The 20,485-nt window shown below is 31.4% G+C and overlaps 2 protein-coding genes across 7 annotated transcripts in view; one reads left to right on the plus strand and one right to left on the minus strand.

Annotated features, from left to right (window-relative positions):
- Window positions 1–20,485, plus strand: part of LOC130902449 (uncharacterized) — a 135,936-nt gene that overhangs the window by 56,701 nt on the left and 58,750 nt on the right. The window lies entirely within an intron of this gene.
- The window catches only part of LOC130902448 (RNA-binding protein Musashi homolog 2), a 642,276-nt gene that overhangs the window by 37,375 nt on the left and 584,416 nt on the right, over window positions 1–20,485 (minus strand). The window lies entirely within an intron of this gene.

Here is a 20,485-nt window from a genome sequence, read left to right on the forward strand (position 1 = left end):
TGAAATTCCTCAGAATTCTTTCACACTCAGATGATTGATTGGACAGAATATTGATTCTTAACATTCTTTAAAACATATGCCGTGGCCAACGAATATTAATGAAACCAATTTTATCGATATTGTTTTGTCGAATTAAATGATGTAATATGTAGATTGTATGAGAAAAAAGCTTAAGAAGACCATGGACATTACAATGGATCTTCTCTGATTTAAAACAGAAAAGACCTAAAATCGAGAACATTTAGAAACATATCAAAAGGTCTAAAAAAGAAGAAATTAAATATATGTTTATTGTAAATGTCGGTCCCTTTTCTACAAATAGATTTTACAGAAGCCAAACTCTTTAGAAGGTATTTGCACTATTTGCATATTTACATGTGGTTTTTTGAAGTGGCTTAATAAATGCAAATCATTTTGGGTTTGGGATACGGCATCGAGCGTCCACTCCCTTTTACCGATTAGCCCGATAAGTACAATCTTGTTACTATGCAGATGGGGCACATTTTATATTTTACAAAAAAAAGCAAATCGATAGCAAGTTAGCATTGTTACAAACGCAATCTGAAGTTGAAAGAAAATTTAGATGAATAAGAATATATGGTATTGACGTGATACAATATGAAAAGAGACATGTAAAGAAACTCATAATAGATGATATGTGAGATAAAATCAAATTTGTTATATATTCATAATATAGTGTTAAAGTGAATAGCGTAGTTTCAACGCTTCATAATATTATGATATTGAACTTGACGTTATAAATGAAATATCAAACGGAGAGCAACTTAAACAGATTTGTTTATTGATGCCAGTAAGCACGCGAAAGCAATGTTTCTACCGACATCCATTAGAAAGTAAAGATGGTTTTCCAAAAACCAAAAAAACCTCAATTATAGACTAGCTTAGTAGCTTTCTCAAAAATCTCAGAAAGGTTTGAGGTCCCTAGGGACGCATATTGTCACCTACTCTCTTTCTTCTGTACATCACTGATCTACTCGACAAAACAGTAAAATTGACGATATCACACTGGCGTCGTCATTCACACGAATCCCTCCAATAAACTGGGCCAACACCCAAATCCGTAAGCATCAACAAAACACCACCATCAATATCTTCTACAGAAGACAGCACTGCGGCTCTGGATTCTATCTGGACAACTAATTTCACCAGCTCCACAAATTGTTGAGGTTGGGAACAATATGTCCTGGCATAGTCACCTGGTCGAAATAGCTAAGGCAGCTTCACTAAAGCTTGGAACCCTTTTCAAGACCAAAATTTTTATACTCCGCATTAGTTCCTAATTCTCTACAAGGCACAGATTCGTCTAACTGTGGAGTATTGCTGGCACATTTGGAGCTCGACCCTTAGGATGCTAGACTCAATATGTAAGAGAGCAATTCGACTTATAGGCAATCCAGAGTTGAAGCTCACCAATATAATATCATCTAGCAGTATCTGCAAGACCTACTCGATAGACAGACGTGGCACATGAACACCGAGTTCGCCTACAAACTCTCAGAACGTCAATTTAACACTGCTCCGTAACGTTAACATTTTCTGGTTTTTCTTCGCTAAATTGAATATTCGAAAAGTTTGTAGACCTGTTCGTTTTGGTGAAATAAGTATGAGGTAATTATGTATGTCTCCTTAATGGTATACAGAAGTACGCAATTGGTTGAGTGGCTCTTCACCTAATTGCTGCAATGACCTTATGACTTGTTTTTCATGGCCTTCACCGGTCATTAGATGTAACGCTGTATAATTTTTTGTTTGCTTTTATGTGAAATTATTCTGTTTTTTCTGTATAATGTATAATTGAAAGTTTAATTCAACAAGTATATGCTATTCATGCACCTGGTATAACATAAATTCAAATTCATCTCGCGGTCTCACACCAATTTTTTAGGAAAAAGAAGTCAGTAACAATCTTTCTCTGAAGCATGAATCATTCATAGTAACATTTTTTCAAATTTATGGTGAAATTCTTAAGAAAAACGTGCGTCGAGATCTACGGTAATCTATTATAAAATCAGCTGCGTTGCCAAAATTATTTTCCCTTTTCAAAGATACTTATAACAACTGATGAATGTGTGAAAAATTATATTGACCAACGACGAATCCATGACTCGTAAAACATCCCGTATACGCAGTAAATAATAAATTTAATGTAAAAACTAACGCGAATGAACGGTGGTTATACCATGCAATTAATTCACAGCGTTGCCGCATCGGAAAAGCACAAAATTTAGTTTGGAAATTATTTGTGAGATTTAATAATTTACGAAACTTTTCAACGTTTATATTAATTGAAAATTGTTGGAAAAATAAAACGATTTGCGAGTATTTTTGCATATAAATTTAATCAAAATAACCATATAACCATTTTTAATTGTAGTACAGGGAAAAATGCTAAAATTTGGCATTGTTGTAATATTCTCGTCCAAATCCAAGAGACATCATAGAATTTTCTCTACTACACCCGGATCAATAACGCGCACACCCCTACCTACCCAGCCTACTCCGACCATTGTATACTCGGTTCTCCATCTCATTTTATAACATGTCCCTCTATGAGTATCCGAACATCCACGTGCGTATACATTAGTGATGTGAGCGATGTTGCCACGATCTTGTGTTTTTATCCCAAAAACTTTCCAACACAAGTTTTTACTAAAATTTGAAATAATATCTAGTTGTGTTTCACTAATTCAGTTGTTATGCTTCCAACAAAGTTTTTGTTGTATTATTTTTTTCTTATTGCATTTTTCATTACTTAACTCATTTTACCAACTATTTTACTTTCGTTAACATTTACTTTGTTACCGATTTAATTGTCAGCAATTTTGAATCCTTATGTATAGATTTTGTAAATTACATATGCTCTTATTTTTTTTATATATATTTTTCGTATTCTTTCCATAACTGTTAATAGTAAAATTATTTCAAATAGCTACTATGCGCATATGTAGATACATCCCATATAAGCCCCTATTTGTTTTGGATATGTATGGAGCTTAATAATATTAACAATTTTTTATTTCTTAGTCCCTTTTACAAGTTTGTATTACTAAATCATCCCGATTTTGGGTCTCTTCGGATTGAAAATTACTTTTTAAAGCAGGTAAAGCATTGACGTTTCGATCTATTTCGGTCTTCATTAACATGACTTGACATTGATAACTTACATATTATGATTCAGGTCATATTATGTGTATTTAAGTCTATTGAAGAATAAGCTTCCTCAACGCAAAATTTTAATCTGAAAATAATTAATAATAAGAAACAAAAATTCGTCGAACACTCGATTTAAGAGAAATGTGTAACAAAGCATGCTGTTTTCACAATAATACTAGTAATTTTCATTTATTATTGTTTTTGGTTTATTGAATTAATTTAACTTTTAAGTCTGATGTGCTTTAATAGCCTGTTTTTAGTTTTTAAAACTACATTTATTTTTCACTTTTTAGTTCTTTAATTGATAACACTCTCGTAAAATGGCTTCGCTGCTTATATATCAACATCTCGTCGAAACTTGTATCGAACCATAACGTTTTAGTCGGTAAGGTTCTCGTAGTACTTAATTTCCAGCACAGAGATCAGAGGTTCGAATCCTCAGTCGAACATTTTTTTTATTATATAAACCACTTGAAATTAGCCCAAAGGATGGTTATAAACAAGATCACAAACAAACAAACACATATACAGGTGAAGTTAATATAAGCGTGTTAAAAAAGAATTAATGACTTTGATATGTCAATGAAACCTGAATACTGACAAAAAAAGGAGATAAGAAAGAAAAGTTATAAGAGAGAATCAAAGTTGAAAATGACTATAAAATTAGGACGTTTCTTCGAATCGTGAAGACTTTATGGTTTTGATATATTCGGCGCATGCTAAATAAAGTATTGAACGCCAAAGTTCACACCACGAGGAAAAGAGGTGATCAAAACCATGCAAGAATAAGTTTATAGTTCGAAGGTATATCGAGGAAGTCTGTTGAGGTCTATTGTTTAGAGGACATATGTCCACCCGTAACTGTAGCTTTTGTAAGAAAAGTTATTCGCAAATCATCCAAATTTGATTTGGTGGGACAAAAAAGCTGTAGAATAATATGCCATTGGATGTTATTCTGTATTAAAACTGAACCGTGGTTTACTTAGATACAAGATATTACAAATACAATTTGTATTTATAAAAAACTTAAAACCGGAGATATGTGGAGACATTAAAAAATTGGTTAATATAGTATCAAATACTCCAATTATGAATAATTGCCTGTAGTATAGTAGACAAACGTATTATTGAACTAATTTTGTACTGATCATCATCAATCAATTTTAGGTTTTTAATGACGGCAAAAAATTAAGAAATAAAATACAGAAGCTTAAAAATCATAAGATCTATTAGCTTTTCGTTTATTTCTCTTTAGCAACTTGCCATTTACATTTAGGCCAAGGTTTCCTTGAAGAATATCCACGTCTACTTGTTTCGTCTATTCCTTCACTGCCTTAATGATATTTCCATCAGGTTCTAATCTGAACTTTGTATAAACAAACACATTTAAGTATCTAATTATATATATATTTTTTTAATCATAATTATCCCAATTTTTTCAATAGGTATCCAAATTAAAAAATTGTGCTAGACACAAAAATGCGTTTAAATATGGTAATGATACATAATGTCACAAAACCAGGACAATATGTCCCGTTTTGTTGATTTGCAGATGAGTTGAATTATGTAGAGTATGATTTTATGAGTGCAACTAAATCAGTTTTGACTAATTTTGCAGGAGGGATGGAAAACCTGTATGAAGTGCCATACTACAATAATTTCTACTAAAAAATATAATTATGAACGTTATAGCCAGACATACAAGGTTTTGAACCAAAATACCAAGACATTCTAGAGAGTAGGTTTTATTTGTTTTCAATTATGACTACATTTTAATCAAAGTGAGCAATGAAGAAAATTAGAAGAATGAAATAAACATAATTATAATTAAAAGAGTAAATATTTGAAATGTTGATATAAAACACTTCACAAATCTTCTTCAAATGGTAGGGTGTCATAAAAAAGATGATAGTCCGTAGGTATTTCTTTTTTCAGTTGCTGTAAATGGTCATATTTACTCTTTTTAATCGGCGGATTTTGATGAAGAGGAACTATAGCACCTATCTCTTGACTTTTTCCAATGTCACCCCAACTTCAGTGTGTAGTATAATTTTCCATCAAGTCTGTACTATGCGGCACACAAACAGTAGGATCTCCTGTTCTATATCCAGGACGAATGGAAATGTGGTATTTTAGTACAGAAAAGAAATATCTATGATTTAAATATTTAACTTGATAGGGTCGAGAATTTGAACAAGCCCACTTATCAAGTAATTCTGAGTGATAATTTTGCCCTTTTTTATCGATAGATTCATTAGTGCTTTTGACAAAATATACAAAATAATTTCTTCCTCTTCTGATACATTGGATTCGTTGAAATTGTACAAATTTTTTTGGAGAATATTAGCCTAGATTATTTGAAGCAAACTTTTTATGAAAAATTTTTAAGGAAAGAGACTTAATGTTTTTATCTGCGCAGTACTAAACATATTTTTTTTAAACTGCAAACAAGTACAATTGAACATGAATGTTCAATATAATCTAAGAACAAGACAGGTTAGAATCACCAAATTTGGTTGGTCTAGGTAGCCCGAATTTTATTGATCATAACATTCAACTTCATTAGAAAAAATAAATCCATATTTCAACCAGTTCAAAAATTAATTTAGAAAATATTTTCATGCACTTATTAGACACACTATTTTGTTATTGATGGGTATTGAAAACAATTAAAAAAATAAGCACGTGAAGTTATGTGAGTGAACAGAGGGTTAGCTAGCACCTAAAAAGACTAACGTCAAAAGACTATGCGCGATTCTACATTCACTTGGCTGCTTTCAAAAACTTATAGAACTGTTTACTTTGCTTTTATGCCCCTAAAATAGTTTTTTGATTGTTTTAGAAGAGTCTATGTTTCTATTATTCTTCTTCTTTCTTCCATAATAGGTCAAAAACATATTTCTTCTTCAATATCATTCTCGCCACTCCAGCTCTTTCGTGATCGACCTTTACCCCGTGTTCCAATTGGAAATTTATCCCTTCTTATTTTTACCTGTCTATCGTCTGTTATCCGATTTATATGTTTGTTCCTTCGTTTTTTACGCTGTGATATCAATTCCTTAATGTTATCTACGTCACATAATCGTCTATGTTTTCGCTTCTTTCTTTGATTAATAGTGTTTTTTCCAAGATCCGCCTAAATTCATTTTTATGGTCTCAAAGAATTGTTTCATTTTTGATATTTTTGACCTTATTTTTGATGTTTAGGACCTTACAAATCTGATTGTCGCTTTGTAAAATACAGACAACTATTTCAATGTACCGATAAAATATTTGCCTTAATTAGAATCGATTTTAGAAAAATTCAATTCCCGTTTTGAAGAAAGCCAATCGAATGGTTGACGTTAGTCCCTAATAGATGTTTTGCCACTTTCCTTTTGCTAGCAAGAGAATAGTAGTAGCAGACCATAATTGTATGATCTAAATTTGTGGTCATTATTTTGTTTGGTTTATTCACCATGTGCATGTTATTTTTTTTTTTTAATTTAAATGAAACATTTCCAAATTTTAAATGAATATTATATTGGCTGTAATTATTTATATGAATGAACGTTATTATATATCATACGGACGCAACTATACAGAGTTTACTAATATGGAATAGACCATAGCACAAGACAAGTTCAGAATGTAATCGAGAAGGTGTTTAATAAAGTTTTAGGTGACCGGAAAATGAAATCAACAATTCTGACACTTTTAACTTCATAGTTGGATTATGAACGGTCAAGACAGTTGAGCACACAGACCTTCTAATGGGCCCGTTGTGCTCCACTTGTTCTTTGTCCTTTAGCTGAAACCTTTTGACGTCACCTGGAGAACTGTGAGCGTTTGTGAGTGTTGGGAATTCATCGATGGCGTGGTTTGCAGTTTCTTCTCCATACATCAACAGCGTGTCGTCCATGATACCTAAAGTGTGAAGATGGCTTCTTAGTTGTTGGATTAAAAGGCCAGTCACCGGTCGAATTTCTCCTAATTTTAGTTTAGGTGCAACTCAAATCGGTACGTACCTAATATGAGCCTCGAGACATAAATTAGCAGATTTAGATCATGTTTTAGTTGATCAAAAATTACTCTGTATCGATGTGAAAATGGGAATAGCACTAAATTCCTAGTAGGTTTTTACTCTCTCCTCGAAATAGATTACCTTTTAGGTAGTTTGAGTCAGAATATATCTCTTTACATATAATTGGAATCCAATAATTTATTGCGGATTTTCCCTGTCACCGAACCTAAGGTTATTGGGAGGGTCTTCATCAGATATAATTTTCTGCAAAGACTATCGTTGCCAATTTATCGAGTATTTTTATTAGTGGATATAGAATGGTCGTAAACTTTTATTACAATTACCTATTACTAATCATGTAATTTCATGGGATATTTTCATTTTCAAAATATAACCCAATGGATTACTGGAAAAGTTATGAAAATTTATACTTTTGGCAATTTACAGGATATTATCCAATGAATAGTATTATGAAATTCCATAAACTATTATTGTAAACATTCTCATAATGCAACTATTAGTTTGTCACAAGACGAATGACAATTATTTCACTATACAGTGAACACCCGATAGAGTCCGAAATTTAATGCATTGTCTTTTGGTTATCAGTGCACCTTTTATTTCCTCGTGGCTTACATTTAGAATGGAAAATGGATACTTCCAACTTACCAGTGCTAGATGGAATTATGATGGCAGGTTTTCAATGTCTAAAATTTAATTTAAAACATAGTATCTTCTTTTTCTTTATATTAATCAAATTACTATGCGTAGTCCTAATTCATTATGGATTCTTAACAATATTTAATTTTTGTCTTATGTCATACTTTTCAATGTGCACCAATGACATTTTAATGGATTTGTTTAAGCAAGTTGTGAGCAATTTTTAACACGCTTGTATTAGCTTCACCTGTTTGTGGGTTTGTTTTTTTGTTTGTAACTCTCTTTTGTGGCTTATTACTGTTAGTATATCCTATCTCTTTAATTACGTTTGTTAGCCGATAGTGGGTTCAAATCCCGTACCGAAAAAAAAATTGTTCTTTTAGAAATTCTCACTGCAAATTTCTTCTTCCCATTGTAACAAATTTTACAACTGTCTGCCCTCTAATGGAGATTTACTATACTACATGCATTAATATTACTTAAAAATTTAACTTTTGAGATTGATGTGATTCAAAAGAGTGTTTTTATTTTTTTTTAAATACATTTATTTCGACTTTTCATTACTCTAGACTATGTGAATAAATAGTTTCCAGGTGTTTTCAATAACACTGAGATACTATACATAATTTTCAAAATTTTGAGCAATAAAACTATAAAGTCTGAATGTTACATATGGAAAGTGTTCAAACGCCATAAGCAATAGACCTGAAAAATGAGCCAATTGTTTTCTTTTACATCATGAAAAGCGACGTTTGTCATTCGCGAGTTTTTTATCTGTAGACCAGACTTAGCACAAAGTGACTTTTGTCTAATCCCGAGAATCGGTTTCGATATAATTCCTTGCATTGAGCAGATGAAATGTATTCCTAAATTGCTTTCACTTTTCTTCGTTTGTTTATGAGTGAATCTAAAATCAACAATCGCGCGACGCATTTTATATTTGAATTGTGAAGTACTTGAACACCTCAAATATTTTTGAAACTTACTTAAAATGAATGTATTTTTTATTCCTAAAAAGTCCACTTTCTTCACAATACATAAATGGAATAATTACTATAATTTAAACATAAAAATGAATATTTTTTGTACAAATAAATACTAATGACGCTTAATTTTAAGTCTTCTACATTTGACACTTGATATATATCATAGATTTATAATTACTTATACTTTGAGACGAATTCAATTTATTCAACTTACAATTGAAAGAAATGAATATGTAAAAATTTATTTTTATATAGTAGTATTCCAATTTCATGTTATCTTCAAAGTTCTTTTGAATATTTTTGAACGAACCTTGTATATAATAATCGTAACATAAGTAAATAACATAAAGTGAGTGAGTAAATCAATTACTCACGCAGAGCTAGTAATATAAATCTACATATCATTGTTTAATATAAATATTGTTTCATACTAACTATTCATGGAAATAAAATTTTCTTAGTAGATAAAATACAATTAACTTCGAATTGGAGAAAATAGTGCAGTTTGGCAATACGGTTAGGGGTGCGGTTCGTGGCGGCGGCGCAAACCGTTGCCATGACGGCTTCAAGAGGGTATAGTGGGGAATAGGAGGCGGTATTCGGTGGGGCGCATATCCCCCCGTTCCCAAACAGTCAGTGATCGCGGCGCGTTCATCTTAACCAATTCTCTGGTCCTTTTTACTCATCGTCTGATAGCCATCCATTTTGAAATTTTGGATCAACATCCCGAAAGCTACTGGCTGTGATATTGTCCTGTCACAGCAGTACTTTGTTTTAGTTACTGCTGCAACGGGACATTCTCATAGACAAGGCTAAATCAACAATACTAGTGCTAGTACTTCTTCTACAGGAATAACTGCTCTTTATTTTGGTGCCTTCAGTACTATTCATTAGATTATTCATCTAGGAATTTAGTAGATTAGATTTATTAGAACGAAATAATTGTATTTTATGTGTGAATATTATATTGATTGGTAGGCTTATAAACACTTTTAGATGTTTTTAGAAACCCTAAAATGCACCTCACCAGCACCTAAATGTTGAAGCTTTATATGTATTTTGTAGTAGTAGAATAAAATCACTGAAATTTATTTATTTGGACACCTTTTTTATCCTTATCGTTATTTTTGATATTTTTTTGATGTCATTGTTAAGGGAGTGACAAACGGTCGATAGTCGAGGGCGCAGTAGTAGATTTCAAAGGTAGGGGGCGCTGTAGATAATTCGCAAAGGAGCGTATATTTAAGCGGCAGCCATCTTTTGCTAAATGTCTGACAGGTGGCGGGAGGAATTACATCGGTAATAGGGAAAGATAACTTTGACGTGAATATGAACAAAGCTTTTGTTTTATGTGTGGTGTGGGTAGCCAACACCGATTTTCTAAATTTTATAAAAACATTTTATACAGATAATTCTGGATGTGACTAACTTACTAATCAAATTTAGTATTCTTCAGACCAGATATGTGGATGTATTTCTTACAGATCTATTTTTTAATTGATACAGTATTTATTGGAAATATACGGTTATTTCTCATTAGTTATTGTACAATAATTTACAGAAGGAATCAATTCATCTGTTATAAATTGAATTTTACAAATATTTTTCTCCATTATATACAGTACCAAAAATTAATATTCACTTTTGAAGCTACATTGCAGAGGTATTTAATTATATAATCTATCGATAGCAGTAGATGCAAGTGGCTGTTCAAGTTTTATGTGCTTTCCTAGCATCGACTACAGAATGAACCTTGTATTGATTTCAAAGTTTATATAGAGATTACAGGAGCTAGTTCAATTTTATATCCATGTAAGATGGCGTTGTTTTTAATGTCACATGAATTGTAGCCAGATTTTCATGGAAAGAAAATAAATGAATTAATTAAAATTTTATATATTTCGAATGATTGATAATATGAGATAGAGAGGAAGTACAAAAGAAAATAATTTTTAAAAAAATAGTTGGTCCGACCTTCGATCTACCTAAAAACTGTGAGGATTTGATTATGCAAAATTATCCAAAGATTATTATGAATTAATTTTATTTGCACTATATATTATATTATATTGATTATTTCTATAAATTTCAACACTAATTTAAAAAAAGTAATGTAATAGTGATTTGGAGAGAATTTTGATTTCATGTAATATACAGGGTTTTTTTAAAAAAACGTAAGTTTGTATAATTGTAAATGTCATAAATAATGTTGTTCTCAAACGTTTACATTGTTCATTAAATAACCATACAAAAAGAAAGCCTTAATAATGGAAGTATAGCCTATCATAGTTTATAATTTAAACTCCATGTTCAACAAGTTCATTGAGAATTTGGTGAAACCATACTTTGAGCATAGATGAAAAATATTGTCGCACAGCATTTTCAACACCTCCTTTGGATTCAAAATTTTTCCCAAGCAAAAATGTCGCCATGAATATGAATAAATAGTATTCTGAAGGTGGTAGAAGTTCAGTACCACTAAATTATTCGTTCTTATTCTGCCTAACATACGCAATATGTGGTTTAGCATTGTCTTGTTGTAAGAGAGTCCGAAAAGCTGGATATTTCTCTAATATACTCTGTATACATTCGTATCAGTCGTGCTATATTTACTTCGGAATTGATAGCGCGATCATGTAGAATGATTTTGAGGAACACTAAACATTCATAATTCCACATAAAACAAGACTTTTAACTCGATCGACCTTTTTGAAATGCAGTTTGGTTTTTGTAGCGCACTAGATAATAGGGAAGCCATCTTTAGTCTATAGGTTCTCATCCAGAGCTGCAGAGATTTGAACAACTGTGCTTGATTTCTCCAAGGCTTTGGATAACGTCAAACATGAAAAACACTATCCGTATTATCGCTAATATGTACTGAAGTTAAATTGCAAAAATATAAGTGGGTAAGTCGCTTAGCGTAGGATTGCTGTCAAGGGGGGGAGTGCGACATTACACCGGAGGAATATTTAGAAAAGCACAGACAAAACTCATCAGACGGCATCAAAATCAACGTAGAAACAATCAACAACATTAGATATGCCGACGAAACGTGATTATAGCAAATAACAATGAAGAGCTACAAAATCACAAAAAAGCATATGGTTATTAGCAAGAATCAACACCCTCCAGTGCGTCTAATGTTAAACAATCAAGACAGATCGGATAAAAACGTACACATATCTCTTAACCGCAGTAAACGCGAAATGGGAAACAATGCGTCTAATGAAACGATCATCCAGGGCAAGGATCTGTTTACACAACTTTACTACTCGTTTCGCTTGAATGTCGGTTATTTCGTGTGTCACCATTCGACAACTTTTATAGGTGTTACCTAATGATTTTAAATAGCGCTATATTTTATCTTTAGAAGGTCCATGGAAGTCCGATAATCTGTGGGGGTTCTGTTACTAGGCTGGTTTTCTACTACTTCCCTTGTAACTTTAATCTCCTTCGCCAATGGATGACCTGTACTTCACCTACAAATGTAGGCATCGTTGAAGATTAACATTTTTTCCAACGAGTTGTTCATCAAAAACAATCTGCGCATCCTGTAGGAAATAATTTATAACACTTGTTGTAACTTTTTATTTGTTTTCTCATTTGCATCATATCATACTTCATGAGATATTAATATGTGTCATCGTTGTAGTTCACATTAAAATTAGCGAGATATTGTCTGTATACGACAACTTGGGACACCTAGTGGTAGTTTCATTTTAAATATGAAATGATAATATTGAAAATTCACAAAGAATCAGAAGTCTGGCCTTATTTGTGTGTATTAGAGAGCTTGAAGAAAATAGCCCTTGACATTAATGTTGTTGAGATACAATTCAGATTAAAAATTTATAGACCACGGATTTGGGAAAGGCAGAAGATATACCTTTTCAATCAATCAATCTATTGCTCAACCAGTTTGAAACAAATTCCATGTTTCAGTACAAAGTACAAAATATGCTAGACAGACTGCAGATACAACAATTGAATTAATCTATCGGATTATTTAAGATGAATTATAAAAAAATTATTGTTGATTTCCTAGCTGTTTATCAAGAAAAGTGAAATATACAGTGGAATAGACAAGCATCAACTTTTTCTTCGCATATTTTAGTACCAACATAAATGATAAGATCGAGTGAATGGTTCACGTTTTGTACAAGAAGGAATTTCAGTTACGTTTATTACTATATTCTTAATTTTTCCCAAGACCGAACTCGTGCCTGTTTTAAATGTTTGTATAAGACTACAATAATGCCCTGGCATATAAACTATGAAGGGTAATATAGAATATATGTTTATGTTTCTAAATGTTCTTGATTTATTTGAGGTCTCTTCTGTTTCAAAATTAGTTTTTTTTAATAATTTTTAGAAGATTTTCTTTAAGTCTTTATCAAAATATGATATTGACACTGACAATTTGCGTATTTATATTGATCACCTTCATCATGAATATCAATATAAGAATAAAATCTAACTAGAACTTTCTTCTAATTAATTTTTCCTTAGTCCTTACATCTCAATCTTTATAATTGAATTCATGTTTTTTTGATATTTCATAGTTCGTTAATGCAGTTCTATTTTTTTATAGTATTAATTATATCTTGTACTATTTTAGAAATACTGAGATGTCTGCCCTTTGTAGACAGCGTCACAATAAATTCATGGCACTTGGTATAAAATATTACTTCTTGTGATTTTTGGTGTTTTAGGGTAGATATCTCAGTATTCAGAAAATAGACTAAGAGGACATCAATACGATAAAAAAATAGAACAGCATTAACATACAATGAAATATCAAAAAAACATAAATTCAATTAAAAATATACAAAAATTCTTGAAATGATATCTAATACCCGAAAAAGAGTATTTTTAGAAATGGTTCACATTCGTGAGAGCGAATATGCTATAAATGATAAAAAAGACTTAGTAAAATTTATAGCTTTTTTTATAAATACTAATAAAACTACAAATAATTTAATATTATAGATGTAAGGACTAAGGAAAAATTATTTTTTCAAATTAGAAGAAATTTCTAGTTTAATTTTATTCTTATATTGATATTCATGATGAAGGTGATCTATTGATCAATATAAATACGCAAATTGCCAGTGTTAATAGCATGTTTTGATAGAGAAAAGTCGAAACGTCAAATTTCCTCTTTCTTTTAAAAATGATTTAAAAAACTCATTTTGAAATAGAAGAGACCTAAAATCAAGAACATTTAGGAACATAAACATATCAAAAGGTCTAAGAAATGAGAAATTAAATGAAATTAAGTAAAAAATATTTAATGTTTACCTATATATAGGGTCATTTATTCAAGAGTCCGTTGAGAATTAATCTATGATTTTTGTACGTTTTATTCAATTCAATATTAATCAGAGTATTGACCATTGTCTTGCACCCTACATTCTACTTTTCTGTGCCTGTGCCTGTCGGAATTGTTTCTTTGAAAACCCTAGGAGGAGCCACGTGTTTGAATTCGAGCGCCGCCCCTGATATACGATGAATAAGCAGGGATTATATTTTTAGAAATCAATACTGACTGAATAGTCTCGTCCTAAATTACTGAAGGGGAAACTTTGAAACGTACAGCTGTGCGACAATCAACAAAAGAAAAATATAAAAACAGTCAGATCTGTCGTATTTTATACGAGATAATCGTTAAGAATGTTCTAATTGAAATATGAAATCGTAGGAAAGTAAACTTGGATCTATGTTTGTGTAACCTATCATAATTATTATTATTTATTGTATTTTATGAGAATTTCGTTAATAAAAGATATAATGCTATGTTGAGAAGTTGGAGTGAATAATAAATCCTACCAAATAGAAGATATATTTTAGTTTAGAGGAGTTGAAGTAAGTTTTTAACGAGAAGAAGAAATAACCGTACAAAATGTGAACGTTTCACTGAGTTCTAGATGTTTTATTCAAAAACATGCCTGTAAATCCCACTTTACCAATTGGTGCCACAAGTAGAAGAAATAATATATTGCTGTAATTATTGTAATTTTTCCATGATCAGTATTGTATAAATTATATATGCAGTGAAAACAATTAAAAATAGTATAATCTTTGATTGAAATATTCAACTTGAGCATATGATATTCATTTATTATTGAGAATCAAAAATTTTCACAACTGAAGTAGCTCGTGAAATAAATAAAGTGAATTAAATTCCATAAATATGAACGATTTTTCTTATAACAGGAGTGCAATATTGTATTGAACAATCGAACATTTTTTATTATTCATATTTTCCTGTGTTGAAACAGTGATCAAATTGAAAATGTTCTTGCTTGTCAGTCTACCACTATAACCACTTTAGTGAGATAGAGTTTGCATGGTCTGTCGTGAAAAATGGAAGGAGAACAAAAAAAATACCAAAGAAGCTCAAAGGTTTTCTTCATATTTGACACCAAATGCGGAATAAAGTACATATAAAATTGATTTTACGTCTTTTTTATGCTCCATGAAAGTGGCAAGTAGTGTCACATTTTTTATATTTTATAAAATGTTTTTTGGGCGCTTGAGTTTGGGAGAGAGAGATAGAGAGGGGGAAAGTATGATTTTTTTGTTGCGAGACAGTTTTATGTGGGATATGGTGAGTTTTAGGAATTGCCCTGAGTTGGAACCAATTTAAGTTTAAAAAAGAAGTTCACGAAATATTCAAATCTGTTTATGGCTACGATCCCGAAATGTTCCCTCAGAGAAACAAGCCTTAAGAGAGTCTGTCGAAAAGGGAAAACAAAACGAATTTCAAAACACCAATCAACGTTTAGTAATATGATAAATATCGCATTCTAAATATTTTTATAGAAGTTTTAAAAGAATCTTTCTAGAATGTGGTACCAAATGATGCCGTGTGTCATTATTCGACTTACTGTTGGGTCAAATAACTGTCTTTTTCTAGCTGTTCAAATCCACTTAAACAATGATATCATCAGTTTTGACAACGAATAACTAATAACATGTTAAGTTTATGAATAAAAGTTGGTTTGACAAGTCTCTTTAGAATTTTACTTTTCCTCTACACAATTAGCACTTTATCCAATTTTCGACGTTCTCGTTCTCCAACTTCAAATTTAGGAATAAGTTAGACACTAACGTGGTTTTACGTACGAGCAAATTAACTAAGCATACAATAAATATATTCCACGACTTACGAGTACGTCAAAGTAATCTCCACAGCATTCTCTTTGCGAACGAAGTGCAAAGAACGAAACCAGGAAAATGACTTCCTCATCATTAAAACGGGCATCACTCACTACGAGTCTTTTTTCAATCGAGAGTCCACTTCTGTATTACTTACGATGTATAACACAGAGTGATTTCTGGCTTTATCAAATAAATGCAAAAGTGAAATGTTTGGTCTTCATTCCTGACATTAAGAAAGCGATTCCAAATGTAGTCCTCTAGATACCAAACATGGATTCAATGTAGGGCTAATGCAAGAGTTGGTAGCGATCTAAGGAATGATAATTGATGAATTCATAAGTATATATTACAATTTAGAGTTTATGGTAACTTTGTAATTGTCTCTAGATTTTACTAGATACTTTGCAGTCTTTCAGATAATTTATAAATTCTTTTTGTCTTCTTGTAGTAGCTTCTCCAATGAAAAGGGTTGATTCTTTGTTCGTTATCGTATTTCATACAGTCAATTAATAGATGTTCCACTATTGATGATTTTTCAAATTAATTCATGTTTTTCAGCTAGTAGGAATTTTGTATGATACAATTATGACCGATTCAAGAACGACGGGAAAGGATCATTTATTCACTTCTACTTATGATGTTAGAGTTCCAGGAGCGATAATGTATATTCTTTTCCGATTTTTGCTTGGTGCATGCATTTTTGCTATACTCACTTTCTTCTATTCCGTTGTGGAATGGGACCCACATGAAATTAACATTCATGCTGCTATTCATTCTTGATATTAATGACTTTAGGGTAGTTTGGATAAAAGTTAGTAGAGTGCTGTTAATGATTTCTGAAAAAGGTTATTATAAAAAAAGTTTCAAAGCTAATTATCTGAATTTTCTCAAGTGTTACTGGACTAGCAAATAATTCAGTGGATGGATAGATGAGAATAGTCCTCGTAGCAGAAGGCTGCTCTTATACTGTAAGGAAACAAATTTTTATTTTCTACTATGTTTTTAATAGATTGAGTCATAGAATTTTTGAACCATATCTCGTAGTTCTGTCAACAATCGTTTTTTGTTGGATTGATCAATGTTTTTCTTGATAATATTCATAAAACTTTAATAATTTAGTTTCTTCCTTCTGGTAATTATTTTTACTTATTAAACTCATTTCATCATAATTATTTTATTTTGGATTTTATTTATTAATATATTTCAAAAATTCATAATAGCAATTTTCATATCATAACTTCAAGAATTACGATTTCCCGTGTTTTTATTGTCCACTTCAGCACAAAATACATTTGACTATATTGTGGTCCAGACGCAAATGGATATCGATTTATGAAGTGAAATAGGAAGATAAAGATGCCACTAGATATTATTCAAAAGAGATTTAGTCCTTATATAACGTTGTTGTTTATCTTCCAAGGGATATTCTTTTTTAAAACTAATAAAAGTTTTATTTTGAAGTAAAATTTTTATGTTTATTGATGGATTTAGATATTCTAATTGGAAATACCATCAAAAGATAATAGTAATGAAATCAAGTATTGGAAATCACTATACGGAATAGGTATAAGATTATAAATCGCTATCAAATATAAATTTAAATAGAAAGTCGCTGTTTCACTTGGGTTCCATCCCACTTTATGTACCCTACGGGAAGGTGTATATCGACACCACGAAAATCAGAATGTTTCGACCATAATTTATTGAATTACAATGATTACACAACTCATGTGTAGATAAATCAATAGAATCTGAAAATTTTGTGTAGTCACTCGCGTGATGAGTGAATAAAAACCCTTTCCGACGTGTATAATCAATGTGGTGTTTTGCCTCATGGCATGTATGAGTAAAAAAGTATTTTAGATTAAGTGAGGCTTTAAAATACTGAATTGGATATCGAAAATATCACGCTCGAGTATTTAAATCAATCAAAACGGTGTGAACAATTTTGGAGTAATTGATATAAAAAATAAGCCCCCGTAACAAATCAATTAGAAAAATGTGTAAGTTCATCATAAAGTAAACCTTCCGTTGATCATCATTCCGTAGAGCTTCTACTTCCAGTATGGTCACACACCAGATGAGATGCCATAAATAGGTCGGTACTACCTCAATATGAATAATATTCAATTATGGAAACAGCAGCAAATGGATGACCAAAAAAAGTGCAGATTATTCATAATATTGGGAATACGCATTTTTTATGGTCTTCAATTATATTGTATATTTAGGAGCAAATACAAAGAATAAATTATTGAGACGCTTGATTCGAAATTTCAAGAGAAAAAGAAATTCGAAACATTTTCTCAAGAGATAAGGTTTGTTTTAGGAATAGTTCTGATATGGCTTCTGTCGTAGGGTAATTTTTGTTATTTGAAAAGAAAATAAAATGCAACAAAAGAAAATGACTCGATGAACCATAGAGTCTAAAGGCTGTACTGACTATGTGGAAGGGCGAAAGCATCTGCAGTTGTATTATTCAATGTCTTCCGCCATTTGGCTGATGAACTAGTCCACTAGTTAGAGAAAAACCGCAGAAAACGTATAGATAGGTAGGTTTAAGTATTCACGTATTGGTGATAAGAGATTCTTCCCGCAAGTTTAGGAACTTTTCTAAGAGATCTTGAAAGGTGATTTAAGCAAGAGTATTGCTAAATTCGATGTTACATATTACATCAATCTTGTTGCTGGGGCTGAATGAGCTTGTATTTGCAGTACCTTAGGAATAACTATTAGCAACACACGAAACTTAAGAACGTGGGGAGCAGTAGGCATTTGTTCTGTATTCTGTATTTGCCTATTAGTTACCTGATGTGACCGACTCGCCTCCGTACTCTGCGAAATTTCTAAATAAGACGTAAGTAACCAAGGGAAAGATCTTCTCTTCAGTTCAAATATGAAATGAAGAAGAGAAGGAGTTCATCGGATTAAATGGTGTTGTAAATTTGAAACGAGTTTCATCTAAAATAGTGAGATAATAAGGTGAAAAATCGAATAGACTTTGATTTTGAAATTCTAAACGTTGTGTTAAAATTATCATAAAATCTCTTGTCTGATATTTAATACCATATATTGTATGTATGTACGGATTTACGGTCTCGTATACACTGCAACCCAAAGGATCTATTGTGTCCCCCTTTCTTTCTTCGAAACAGTGTTTAGAGCTGATCCATCAATATCAACATCAAAGTTTTAAAAACAATTGTTTATAACAAAAATTTCTACTTCACTTTTTAGGTAGCCTACTTATTAGAATCGAAATCAATCAGTATCGAAATAACACCAAATAAAAACATTCATTCAAAATTAATTAAATTCTTAAATAAATTAAATTCGTTTCAAAGTAAAACATATGATATATATCAAGTGTTAGTTTAATTAATTGTGATGTTTCTTAATCTAAATAGAATATTAGGAAAAAAAATATATTTATTTCAAGTTCGTAAAAGTATTTAAGTACCTTAAAATTCGGATTCATTCACAAACAAAAAACACGAAGTTAAGTGAACAAAAGAATTTACGGAGAAGGAAGGAAGGAGAATTTTTTAACCATTTATTAAAATAAAATGTTTGAATAAACAATAAAATCCTCAAATTCATCGTAGTCACATACCCCTTGATTTTTGTATAATCACTTTAGTGTTTTGTCTCCAGTAGAAATATTTCCATAGTGACATTATTTGATGTTTGCAAAAAAAAGAGTCGAACGTAATTTCCTTGTTTTCTTTTTCAATTTGTTGGGATTGGTGGTGGTGCAATTGATTAAAAAATGGAAAATTTGGCACCAAAAATATCAAAACAGTATACGCAGTTTTATTGAACTTGAAAACTTTGTGTTAAAATTTCGCTCGAAAAATGAATTTCACGATCAAAGAGAAACGGAAATTTATAAGCTGTGAGATACAATGCGATGAGGACCAGAATGAATCAACATCACCAGCTGTGATTTTTATGAAAGTGTTTTGAGCTAATGCCAAATGAATTCTTACATTTTTCTATTCTATTCAAGTTCGTGCTGATCCTGGAGGACGTATCCCTTTGCGCCCAATTGTCATCGAACGAAAATTACCATTGTTTTTTATTCCATTATTTTGAACTCTTGAAATAGCTTTATTCAACGAAATAATTTGATACAAGAAAACTTTGTTGCCGCCATTCATGAAATAAATTTTTATTTGCTGCATGACGTTCAACTAGGTGCGATTGGTGCAACTCGTTGGCGAAGTACAAGTGATTTGGCAGCATCAACTGGAAGTCATGCACATTTGACCCTTCCCAAAGAAAACATCTTCAGTGAACTATATCTTGCAAAAGATTTCCTTATCAGTTGAGTTTAACCTGACAGTTAGGAGCAACACTACAGAACTGCTGCTTATTAAATTCCTAGACTTTGAGGCAATGGTAATTGTAATGACTTTTCTGAAGATATTCAAAGTAACTTAACCATTATTAGATTATCTACAAATGAAAAACCTTGACTTTGCTCAAGCCTGAAGGC

This window comes from Diorhabda carinulata, chromosome X (assembly GCF_026250575.1).
Source record: "Diorhabda carinulata isolate Delta chromosome X, icDioCari1.1, whole genome shotgun sequence".
Lineage (NCBI taxonomy): Eukaryota > Metazoa > Arthropoda > Insecta > Coleoptera > Chrysomelidae > Diorhabda > Diorhabda carinulata.